At 39.9% G+C, this 13,480-nt stretch overlaps 1 protein-coding gene across 1 annotated transcript in view; it reads left to right on the forward strand.

Annotated features, from left to right (window-relative positions):
- The window catches only part of LOC143347259 (latrophilin Cirl), a 610,528-nt gene that overhangs the window by 114,585 nt on the left and 482,463 nt on the right, over nt 1–13,480 (forward strand). The window contains exon 3 of the mRNA XM_076776307.1: nt 13,196–13,244. The gene's annotated coding sequence lies outside the window, so the exon portion shown is untranslated. The remainder of the gene's footprint in view (nt 1–13,195; nt 13,245–13,480) is intronic.

The raw sequence follows: 13,480 nt of genomic DNA on the forward strand, positions 1-13,480 counted from the left end.
ATTTAATTAATGTAGTTTTACAAAACGAAAATGCTGTTCTTAGCTTGACGGTTTTCTGCTGACTGAACTTGAGGCTCGGGAACAAAGAAACGAGACACTCAAGGGGTGCGATAAACTAGTGTCCTCCTCAGGTAGTACTGACCTTTGCAAGGGAGGTGACTGCACCAATGGATACAAATTTTTATTAAGAATACATACATGCAATGCTTATTCTCAACAGATAATGATCATTTACGTTAATGATTCTTAAGATAAACGTCGCTTCGAGGTTGATTTGGTCATCTTTCGTACAGCGGAGAAGAAATTCGACACCTGCAGATGTTTGTGCTCTACGTTAGAAATAGTTAGTGTATAAAATTTTTAACTCTTTCTGTTATTTAATCAAAATTTGGATAAATGATCTTTAAATCAAGAATGGGGAGCTTGGGTACACGAAGTATGCGACCCGATGAGAAATTCATGAACCGATGCGTAGTCTTCCATTGTCAAGATATTTCCCACCTCTGTTCTAACCGAAACCAAGATGTTATTCATTGTTACTTAACTAGATTTTTTCTTTCTGTTTCAGGTAAGTCACGAGAATTAAACATAGTCGAGTCCACAGCTAGTGAGTAAGGAAATTTCTCATCACAGGTATTTATCATAATTACTCATTGTGAACGAAGAAATACCTTATTTCATAGGGGCATAATTTTTTCTCGATACGTATTTAAATACATGGCATATTCTATTCAAATATAACCTTCTTTGTTTTTATATAATTTCTCTTTCCACTAGTGTAACGATGATATGTAAAATTGGCCATAACATTTATTTCTTCGCGTTCTATACATTTCTTTTAAAAGGTCAATTTTATCAACCACATCCATATTTTCATTCTACAATCTGATAACTGGATTTATAAACTTATATCCATAAAATGATTTGAAAAAGTACACAAAAAAAATTTGAGAATCCCTTAGAAATTATAAATATTAGAGTTGTCCTAATTATTCAGCATTTGTCAATGAATTGGTTAAGTAATAGATGATTCTGGTCAATGAATGGGGGGGTTCGAGCCCCTATAGCCTTGAAAGAAAGAGTTAGAAACAATGATTAATCAGGAACGAACACGAGACTGTGCCAGGATTCAAACTATGAAGCTACGTCGATGGCGGCGTTGCAACGTTGGAGGATTTTAATTAATATATATACTTAATTAAGTTTTCGCGTCAGCGTCATTGTACCTTGGCTACAGGGGTTGTTATCTATGCCACGCAGTACGCGGATGATTTACTAATAGAAACTACGCGGAATAGTTCGTCTAGTTAAGCCCCTTCGAATACACATTGGTTTATTGTGCGCTGCACCGATGCATCCGTGCCGCTGTTACGAAACATCCTATATCGCGGCTGTACGCCGGCTGGCTCTATTAAAGCCCTACCCTCATTTCGATGCGCACCTCGCTGAGCACCTCCGAGCGTGTTTGCCCGAACCACCTCAATTCCACAGATGTATCGATAATATATACACATCCGCGGTTCACGACGAAAGCGATTCTCTGACGATTATTCTGCAAGAGTCCGCGGAACGAGAAGTAGGCCCTCACGCTCCGAGAATTTCCGAATGGGCACGCGAACGTTTGTCGAAAACGATCATCGATGATTACTGTTCCACGGTGTCCGTGGAATAATCGAATTCGACGCCCGTCGTCCGTCCAAAATCTTCCAGAATGTTTCACGGAATTCGATAACACCTGTTCGTGATATTTCGATCATCCCTAGCGTGGTTCTCCAAAAACTGTAACCCAAATATCAGGCATTGAGAGTAGAGGAAATGCAGCAATTCTTCAATGGCACGTGGCGACATTTCCCATGCTCGACCTGTGCCTCTCTCGCAAATTCTCGAGCGATCATTGATTCCTCGACTGGTCTCTAACGGGCTCCCTTCTTTATTTTCTTTCTTTCTAGCATCTCACTCAGTTTCTCCATACAGCAAGCTGCCATAGGCACGAAAACCTTGTCTTGTTAGTTATTAATATAGTTTTATCAGAATTCGTGTATAAGATACCTGTGTATGGCGTTTTCTTGCTCTTAAAATTGCTCCAAATTGCCATTTGCAGCAATTGGTTCATTGTTTAAAATTCAATGATTCCACTACGAATTGATTCCTTTAGATGTTAGTTTGTTAATTGTGAAATAGTATTTAGTTTTAAGTCCGGAGGTTCCGACCACCATTGTTGTGTTAACCGATCACTGAACGTCCGTTCACCAGCAACAGATCGCGCTCGGCTACACCGAACGTTGTTTACCAGCAATAATATCGGTCAACATCGTCGAGCGATATTAGCTCGCAAACAAGCAGCACGCGAACGCTGTTTGTCAAGAATAATGCAACTATCAGCGACGTTCCCGCGGAAACGGGCACCGATGAACCACGTTTGTCCATCCGTGGATACAGGATGGTCGTTTGTCCAGGAATCGCCAGCCGCGTAACGAAAGCGAACGGGGAAAAGAAGGCGATCGGAAAGAGGTTTGAATTAAAATTCAGCGGAGCGTGCCGCGCCGATTCTCTTTTTTTTTCGACTAATTGAAAATTATTGAAACCCCGACATATGGCTTCGAACAGGTCACCGGTTATCAAAAGCCTCGTTTGGTAACCGGCGAAATGCCTTCGGCGATCTCGAGTTTCGCGTCGATTATTCGGCCGGGGGCTTAATAAAAATGCACGATACGCCTGGCACACAAAGAGGGGCTGATTCGAGCTCGCAACTCGGATTCTGACGTCCTAGGAAACAGACGCAGCCGGTACCCTCGTTAACATTTTCCTTCGTCAAACCGCCTTTTGTCAACGCCACCCCTTTTCCCTCTGCCCCCCTATTGCGTAATAATCAGAGGCCGACGAGCTAGTTACCATTCACCGACCTCCGCGACAGAAAAAGATCGACTTTTCGTTCTCGCGACGACCTCAACGCACTCTATGGTCCCCGTCGAAGAATCTAATGACATTCTGTCAAAAATTAACTCACTCGCGTCGATGTTCGTCAATCTCGAAAATGAAGAAATTAATACGATTCTGACACATTGCACTTGCAACGAACTCTTAAAGATGTCGGCCATGACAGACGAAGTGAAATGATTTCTTGAAGGTACTAGTTTTCTTAAAAGTAAAAATCTGGATCCACTATAGTGACTCTGTAAGGGTTAACCATCCTCTATTTTAACACTAAATCTACCGACACTTTATGTATACCCATTCCTACCATGACCGGTCAAATGACCCGTAAGAATCGTTGAAATTGCTTTGAGTATATAGCGTCGAAGTAAATTTTAAAATAAACGTAGAAGATATCAAAACTTATAGTAGGTGGTGTGGCTATTGGATAGAGGATGAAATGCCCTTTAAAATGAGCGTTTGTGCGAGTCGATAGCTCAATTAGTTCCGGAGATATAGCGATTTTAGTTTCACGTCGATGCGGTGGCTAGTTACGGAGATATAAGGGTCCGAGGCGTTTGTTTACGTTCATTGAGATGAATGAACTCGCGCGCGTGACAGTAGTAAACAGTGCGTAGTAAATTCTTGGAAATACTACTACTTCCTGGTCACGTGACTGTCTCGACTCACGCGCGAGCGAAAGACCCGACGCGACGCGTCAGACGAAGACAGAGATAGTCAAATTAAGAAAAATACCCTTTTACATAAATTACGATATCTCGAAAACGGAAAGTCCGATCGTTAAAAACCAAAAACCATTTTAAAGGGGAGGCCTTGCCGCCTCTAACAGTGGCTCAATTATGGAGAAAACGCTAGTAGTTTCGGAACTGCACGCGAGCAAACTTTAACTATTTTTAATACGCGTTGTTAATTTACATCGGAAGCTAACCAGAATTTGATACCATATTTTGTATCTTTTAGTCTCTTCAGCCTGTCGTGATAGACAAGACACACTACATATTTCTCTCAGAAAAGAAACAATAAGAATAGAAGTGACTATTGAAAAATTCAATGTACAAATACTATAAGAAAAGTCGTGAAGTTAAATGATGTTAAAATAACATTGTGTGTTAGAAATTGTAAACGAAGTTCTAAAAACGATCACTTGACCGGTCGTGGTAGGTTTAGTGTTAATGTGCTGTGGTACAAAAAACAATTACATTAATAGAATGAACATGCAGCAAGAGTAATATAGAAATTCTGTATAAGTGACTATTTTTTAACATTAGATCAATTAGTCTTATCTTATGCCTATATAAAAATTTTCTTACTGCTTTTTAATACAGAGTATGCTCAGTTTTAACAGATTCATTAGCGTTTAACTTTAAAAATAAAATGGCAGGGGAAGTGCGACTTTGAGTTTCCCGTTCGGTCGACGCGCGTCGGTGCGCGTATACGGAATCGTCGCGGCATGGCGCAAATATTTCGAATGCCGTTGTAATAACAAACTCGTGTCTGGGCTCACGTGTTTCCACGTGAAACGCTGCAGGCATTGATCAGCCAACACAGAAGGGATCGGGGCGGAAACGAGAGGGAGAGAGAGAAACGTATCCACGGTAGCATGATGTTTCCAAGTAAGTGACATTTCATGTTTCGTCTCGCGGAAGATTTCACCGATGCGCAGGGCACGGTAAATAAAAATATGTTCGTTTGAAGGTGCACCCGCGTAAGTTTTACTTCTCGAAACGTCCTTCGACTGTATTTCTTCGGGTAATGTATTGATCGTGACCGAAAGTCAAGCGGATCGATGGATTAGAGTAATCCTGCGAAAAAACGGTGGATCGACCGGGTTACAACGAGAAACTGGTTAATTTTCCTGCGAATTAATTATGGAAAATACATGTTGCTTGTTTTTAAATTTTAATTGTAGGATTTTTGAAAAAAGTCTAAATTAGGATTGTTTCTTTTTTAAATATACTGGGTTTTAGATCCAGGATTGGCATTTTTATCTAAAAAAAGTGCGCGAATTTTGAAGGGTTACATTGTGGACTAGACCTCTTCGACTCAACTGGTCTCTTAGGCAACTGTCTATAACTAACAATTCTCGAAGAATGTAAAAGAGAATAGATAGATCATAGTAACGAATTAAATTAGAAACATTTTTAACCTTAACCACAACATTTTCTTAATTATATTTGATATATTCAAAAACAACTACTGACTTTATTTACTTGTTATGATAGTCAAAGTGACTGTAATTGATCCATCCATCTACCGAAAGGCAGCGAAGTACGTCGCCTATTTAGACGAAAACGCGAATAATACGCAAATGCCTGTATCTCGTGTGAAAATGTCTTTTAGCTGAATAATCGCCATTTAAATATTTCCCGGCCGATATAACGACAGCGATAAAATGAATTTGTTACTTCGTGCGACGTTGTCTGTCTGAAATAGCACCGGTAGCTTTACGGCTGTAATACGTGTGATTTGTCGGATAAAAAACACTACCATATACCTCGTATCAAGATTTATTTCACGAAAGGTGCTTCCGTGTACGCGGCGCGATCCTTGAATTAATACAGTCCCACGTATTATTTGCCCTGTCGGAATCCGTTTACGTCGACTCATTAGCGAGGAAGTTTATACGCCCGTGACGATTAACACGGGCCCGCTAATAGGAACAAATCGTCCTTGGACCAGCCGCTGGATATGAAAGTGCCAAGTCGGCTCGCCGTCTTGTCCATTGCTCATCTATTTACATTTACTTCCCTCTATTTCCGAACATCCCGTCGACGGGAATTCGTCACTTTCAAAAACAGAGGTCAGCGATCACAAATTTCCATAAAAACTGACTAATTCGGAGCCTTGTAAATTAAACGATGCTTCAAACTTATTTTTGAAGAAAATTATTTGGGCAATTCAATTCAAAACTCTGCATTATACGTATACAGGGTGTTCGACCACCCCTGGGAAAAGTTGGTTGCGTGGGGTTTGTCATGTTTGCTATGTTTTTAATTATAATTATTACTACAATTTGCTGTGTATTTAAAACTAAAAACTTGGAGAGAATGGGAAGAGAAAAAACTCAATTTTTGTATTATATCTAAAGTTGACAGGACCCTGAATCAATTTTCTCGTCCGACGTCAGTGGCAAATTCATTCGTGAGCCGACACTTTTCGCGCGGAGTTCTCGAAACATTTTTCACCGCGCGTCACGCGCAAAAATCCTGAATGATACTCGGAATAGTCAAACAGCGAGCGTCACGCCCGGCGCAACTTCTGTCGCGCTATCCCGTGGAAGATGTCAACGACAAATAAAACGTCAAGGCTCGTGTATTATTCACGATAACCGGTAGGGTAACCGTTCCAGTAAGCCAGTGTTTTCCAGAAGAAGGGGGTACACGTCCTCCAGAGACTAGGGGAGGCGTCTAACAATTCTAGAGAGGGTGCAAAAGAAAATTTTTAACTCTGAAACGATAATCTTTTACAACTTGTACAAACTTATAATTCGGATGCATATAACATCAATTCAAAGACTGTCCAAAAAAAACTGTAGAAATATATTAGTAATACGAGAATATCAATAATGTTTCGATACGATCATCGTCCTCTTATGTCGTCGCGGAACTCACAACCAGACAATTAAAAAATTGCGATTAACAGTACGGTTTAAAATGATTAAATTGCGAATTTTTATTAATTGGATTGGCTCATTGTGCTACGATTAGTTGGATCATTAGAATATTTCCGAATTAGACAGACGTTACGTAAATTCATTGACCTTTCGTCGTGCATTTTTCTGCGACTTTTCTTCGTCGGTGTATTCTTGTGGCCTGTCTATTTCCGCGTTATCGGCGATCGTGAAAATATAATTACATTTCTAAAATTAGTCGACGAGCAAGTAATGACCTAAAATTCCAAGACGAAACGAATCGAATAAGTATAGAGGGGAGAGGATCGTGTCCTGTCTGGCGACAGTACATCGTTGTCGGTCGAACCACAAACAACGTGGACGTATTCATGCTCTAGAGGCACTTGATCGTTTTTAGCGTGAAACGTGACGGCATAATCGATACGTCGTCTGGCGGAATGTATCGCGGCGCGCTCCGAATGGATGCTCTTCTGCAGGAAGCATCGTGTACGACCACTTACGCTAATAAATACCTTGGTTCGTTGGTATTCCGGCGTAATAATTGCATATAATTGCGCGTCGTATAGAATCTAACAGGATAATTTACTGGATTCATTATTTTTGCAATCGTTCGGTACGGTGGACGCGTCGTCCGCTCGCGAAATTTGTAATTACAAATACAGGAATGACAATTAAGAAAGGAGTTAAGAAACCGATATACGATACGAATCAGGTCGTTTAATAAGTCTTTTCGTAGTTTCGTCCGGTTAAATTATATTCCATGGAAAATATGCACGAGCATGAAAAAAAATATTAATCATCCGCGAAGTCAACCGTTTGAATTATATCTTCCCATCGGTGAATTAATGACTCGATGCGTCTTTTGCAGAAACCGGTCTATTTATTTTCTGGAACTCAAGATTAATTTTAATACGTCTTAGTTGTTAGAGGTTTTGGTTTTCAGAGAGTTGTCTAAGGCTTGGAACGAACGTTGCCATAAATTCTGTTCGTACTCGTTGCGATGTAGCATTCTACTTAATCAGATTCGAATACCATGCTAATACGAGTGTCTGTGCGTTCTTGTTTAACCATAAAATGTCAGTAATCTGGCTCAGGTTTACTTCAGAGTGTAGGCTACTTAAGAAGCGGGTAGACATCTTGTGGTTGGAATAGGTTGAACTATGTTTGCGTACGTTTGCATTGAACTAGAAATTCTATTGAAATATGCAATCTTAGGAAATGTAAGAATACTCTTGAAAGATTGTAGAAATTCGAGAATTAAAAGTATGTATGTATAGTTTACAGATTACAATTTTGAGTGTATGTTTAGAACTGGATGTTTTTAATCCATTACAGTAAAATATTAATCTATTTGAGTGATAACGAAACGATGTATTATTTTTGTTCTTCTTGTAATGAAAAATAGTTGGTGTTTAACAAAAAAAATTCGAGAAAAAATTCACATTATATAATTTCTAAAAATGTTTTACATTAAAAATGATTCAGAAGTATCCGTTGGAAAATTAACGTCGATAATTTAGAGGTTCGTGATGGTAACAAGAAGTTCCATCAAGTTTCTTAATTATTTACGATTACACGTAGAAATTTATATCCTTGTCTGGATGATAATATAGAAACTTACACGTAAGCCCAGTTCCATATTACCCTCATTAATTTTGTATGAAGTTCAAGACAGTTGTTTCATCTCTTAGGTATGTATAGATATGTCTTGCAATATCCTTTCGCCTCCAATGAAGCGTACAAGAAAATCATGGGATGCAATTGTACGATTGAAGTCATTAAGGCAACAAAAGAGAAAAAAAATAGATTAAATTAAATCATTTCATCTTGTCTCTAGATACAGAATACTGAAATTACTAAACATTATACGTTCGTACAGATCAAATTATTCTACTTCACTATTTAATGCAACATTTTACTATGTTACATTTAAATGATCAAAATCTGTTATTTATCCAAACGAATAAATTTTAATTTCAGAATAACGAAAACTGTACGTTCGTAAATTAGCTTTAGCTCACGGTTCTGGTCGTCTAGATATCGGTTTAAAAAAATTCTAATTTACGAATCTAAAATTTGTATTCGTTATTAAAATTAAAAAATTGTAAAGTATAATCGAATAAACATGGAAAAATGCCCTCAAACCAAATTCAACGTTGGATGCATCAAAAGAAAATTTTTCTGTCGAATATTAACCCGCTACCCCTATCATTAGCATAGTTACAGTTCAAGCTCTGCTTCTTTCGTTGTATCGAATAAAAAATTACAAAAAAAATCATGGATATACTGCCTAAAGAATTTTAAACAATTAAAAAAGTTTAAAAATGCCTATTCAGACCTTGGACAGACACGGTCGGTGTTAGTGAGAGTCCCTTCTGCGGATGGGGATCGACGAAAGCGGCAAAAAGCACAGGGAAACTCGCGTAAGAATACGTTTAGAGCGCGATAAAACGCGGACGTCTCTCCGGGAACTTCGCCTCGAAGAGGTCCGAAGAAAACAACGACGAAAGTGCCGCGTCGAGGGAGCAGGGTAGTCGGTGCTACACGACCGTGTCTGAAAAAAACACGACATTAGGAGCCTGGTAATTCCACGGTTCCGTGTCCTGGGCTACCATCGAACCCCGTTATAAATGCGTTACATCGCGTTAGTCGGGGGTTTCATTTATGAAAAAAGTCGGTCGTCGCGCGCGAACCCGACGATAATTACAGCGTGTCTTTGGGATTAAATATCTCGGGCGCGCGTGTAATTTGCGCATCGTTAATACGCGCCACGGATTAATTTATGGCTGCGAATTAGGGAAAACGGTGTGTTCCGTCGAATTAATGAACGCGCGAGTTCGTATTGTGCCCACGCCATTAACGTTTCCGACCGAATGGTACAGAAAATACATTTTTAACTAAATCCACGCCTGGAACATCGCGGCCAACGGCGAACAATGTACACGAGTCGCGAGCACGGACTGTGTTTAGATGACACATAACGGGGCACATTAACCCTTTACCAAGTATAATAATTAGACTCTACCCGTTCGTAGTCGACTTGGATATTTTTGGAGTTATGCGTTGCACGATGATCATAGGAAAATATTCGCAATTTTCTTAGTTATACGGTCTCTTTTTCAAGGTTTACATTTTTTTCAATTTTAAGAAAATAATTTGTGAAAATTATTATTATTTAAATTATTCGTACAGTAGAACACGTTTTTTTTTATTCAACATTATTTTGGAGCCGTTGCACTTATGAAGAAAATAAAGCCACAGAAAAATAGACAGTATTATATCATTAAATTTTTCTCTTTACAATTTTGGTTCAATTGCTCGATTCACCCTGTAGACAGTTACTCCCACTCGTATTCATACATTATAAATGAAGAAAAGTTCGTTTCTTATTTTGTTTTCTAAAATTGGTACAAGTCCATTCTTCGTAAATTTGGATATTTAAGGGTTTGTATTTGAATAAATTACAAATAAAAAAGTCAGTGGTCATTGTTGATATTAGTATTGTTTTATACTGTTTATATTATACCTCTCTATCGGTTTTGTAATTGGGCAACACTAGCTCGCTAATATTTAAAAAAAACTACTTCGTAAATAGGAGTAACACAGTGTAATAAACATCTGGTAACAATAAATAGAAAGAATTCATACGAAACAAGTTTCTTTCCATTCATAGTGAATTTTCTTCTTCTTGTAAACATCAAATCAAAAAGGCACCTATGCTTTCGACAAATAGCGAACAAATCAATGGAACATCAACAATAGTTCTTTCGCGCTGAATCGTGTGAAAAAGGGCCCCGTAAGAAAGGGGAGGGAGAAAAGGGCGAGCCTTTATCGAGACTATCGGCGTTCCTGGCGCCGATTCCGGCGCGTGTAATTTCACGCCCAAACCGCGGAAGTTATGGCAAATAGGGCTCGCGATACAAGGCCATAAACGGGATCGCCGGCCCGATCGCGCCAGGGTATTTTCTCCGTGGGCCGATCTGACGAAAAACAAACAGTTAGAGCTAGGTGGTCCCTCATTAAGTTGGCACCACTCTTTGCCCCGGCTTCGTTCCCTTTCGATTCGAGTCGATCTCGGGTGCCCCGTGGGGAGGGTCCCCGAAAGGGCCGTTGGTCCCTTGGGTCCATTATATGTCTGTGCACGTGTGCGTGTGCGTCTCCCCCTCGACCGTTGGCGTCCTCGCGCGACATCGAGTGAGACGTTACCTATGCGAAATGAACGCGTTCGATACGTGTCACAATTGCTATGGCGGTGTTACGCCCGTTAGCCAGGGAGACCAGCAATATTGCCACGTGGACGATAGACCAGTGAGCACGTGTTCGTATCGTCCGCACGAGACCCCACGGCGTGTGTGTCGGCGCGGTCAACGGAACGGCGAGCCGATTCCACGGCATTAATCACTGATTTATGTAAAATGTTATTCCACCGGATGAGGAACGAATGAATAAACAAGCGTTCTCCAAGTTGCATCCGCGAGCTTGTATCGATTTAATTGGGGCGAAATTTAAAGGAAGGCGATCTTCAGAAAATTACAATTTCCACCGTAATCTTGTTAACGTTCTCCAGTTCGAGATAAAATCAGTGGCAGAAAATTTCAGTGTTTGTTTTTGTTAATTTTATATTAAGGTTTTATTTTAGATGACTAATAGATTATTACAAATTACTTCATCACTTGGACAACGACTCACACTTTTCTTCTGAAACATACTTCACAGCGTGGTCCATATTTACATACACACATACATAGTAGGTACATTTGTCTCAAGACAATAGATGTCACGCGTCTGTTCACCTGCATACATATTAACATAGATCGCGTACTACCTTATTGGCGTGATTTTCAGTTATTCTTAACAGTGTTAAACCTATTTTTATAAATTATCATACTTAAGGTTACAACTTAACTAAGAAATACGTATAAATTTTTTAATTAAAATTTTCAATTATTTCACAAGTAAAATTTTACAACCACGTTTCGATTAAATTCATTTAGGTAGTTTTACACAAAATTTTGAGAAGAAAGATTAGTAAATCCAAAGGCTGTAAATCAGCTTAAATCTACTATAGTTACATCGACGCACCTGCAGCGTCGCTTTGAAGTTAATTATCGTTTCTATGCTTGATAAATCACTTATTCGAAGTAAAATTACTTACATGCATACTTGCCACCTGCTCCGTTATTTTTATGAAGTAGAAATCTTTTAAAAACACGGTTCTGAATCCTCGATCTTTCAGCGAGACGCGTCGGACTGAAGGATATCCGTGGAACGCGGCGAGTTGAAAGCGGTCGCGTTACCGTAAGGAAAACGCCCGATAATGGGATTACACATGGAGAATGGATTAGTGAAATCCCTCGAATGCAAAACCTTACGATAATCTGGTACAATGTTCCCGTATCTTGGACAACGATGACCATAGAGCCGCGCAGTGCCCTCGTCGTCGGGATAGCAGCTATCGGTCGGTCAGGCCCGGTTCTCAAACACGAAAATCTATTGGATGTAAACGTCGACCGGTAGTTTTCTTTCTTCCACCTGTTGTACGACACCGGTGCATCGGTATCGCGAGTCCCCATTGGGCCGTGTGTGTTGCCACGAAGGAATTATCCTTCCACGGTGCGCTGGTAATGTGAGCAGTTAACGCAAATGGGACGGTATACCACCGTCCGAGTCGGGATTATAATGAAATAAATACTACGATTAAAGGGAACGCGTTTAAATTAACCGTCGCTATTGCTCGTGTAGCGAACGAGTTTTAAGATTCGATCTCGTAGCCGGTCACTCTCGCATACTCGGGCAGGCGGACGATCGCGGATGCGCGAACGCGACTCGTCTACAGGATGTTCCATCCTACGTGGCATGACTCGATCAATCTTTCCCTGGTCGCAGATTTTTAAATTTCTACCCGTTGTTCCTGAATAAAATTCGTCCAGCTTTGACCAGTCGTCCCAGTCGCGCAAAATGAAAAAATCGAAGCTCACTTTTTAGCCAGAAATATTTTTTTTTCTTTCTAAATTCAGCCTGAGAAGATGACTTATCGCTAACGAAAGTAGGAGATTGTATTTCCGGTCGTACCGATTCCTATCATTAAAGGAGCAAGTTTTCGTTTTTTCGAGAAAATTTTCTTTTAAAAAGCACACCTTGCCAGATATAATTTTGAAAATTTTAAACAAAATTGCTTTAAAACATTTGGAGTATTACTTCAGTCATACATAAACAGATATATTGAAGTTTACAGTTTGTATTTTATAAATTTTCAATAAGTGAATTAAGAAACGAAATACAAATACCACCCTTGATTAGTGAACATTTATCAAGGAATAAACAAATCAAATAATATATTTTCGTAGTCTACGGGATCTACATATAATCCCCTTGTATTTGCCATAATCCTTAACTCTATATGATATTGGTCTCCCACAAGAATCAAACAGCTACCTGTACACAAAAATGGCTGTAACTAAGAAACCAGACCATATAGAGCATACATTTATGAGAACTTTTTCAATCATTTTTATATCCCCCATCCACCGGTGAAGTATATAGCATATGTTATGAAACCGCCTGTATACAGTCGTCCACGGACACTTGCCAGGTACACAGCGTTAATGACCAGGTCGTTTTCTGTTGCAGACACACGTCAGCGACTCTGGACGAGCGGCTTCGACCCTGGAAAAATTGCGTGAGTACGTCTGTATATACGTAGCGGCCATACACCGTGGCAAGATCAACGATCGGTCGATATTTAATCGATATCCCTGTCGCTAGATCGTATCGTCGATTATCCTCTCCTTTCCCGCCGTGTCATTGCGTGGCCCGTTTCTACGCTAGGATGGGAGCACTTCTGGGAGCTCGTGTAACGCCACACCGACCGCTTCGATCGCCTCGTGCGTGCAGCAAGACAAAGAAAATTCTTTC

The sequence above is a fragment of the Colletes latitarsis genome, chromosome 10 (genome assembly GCF_051014445.1).
Source record: "Colletes latitarsis isolate SP2378_abdomen chromosome 10, iyColLati1, whole genome shotgun sequence".
Classification (NCBI taxonomy): Eukaryota; Metazoa; Arthropoda; class Insecta; order Hymenoptera; family Colletidae; genus Colletes; species Colletes latitarsis.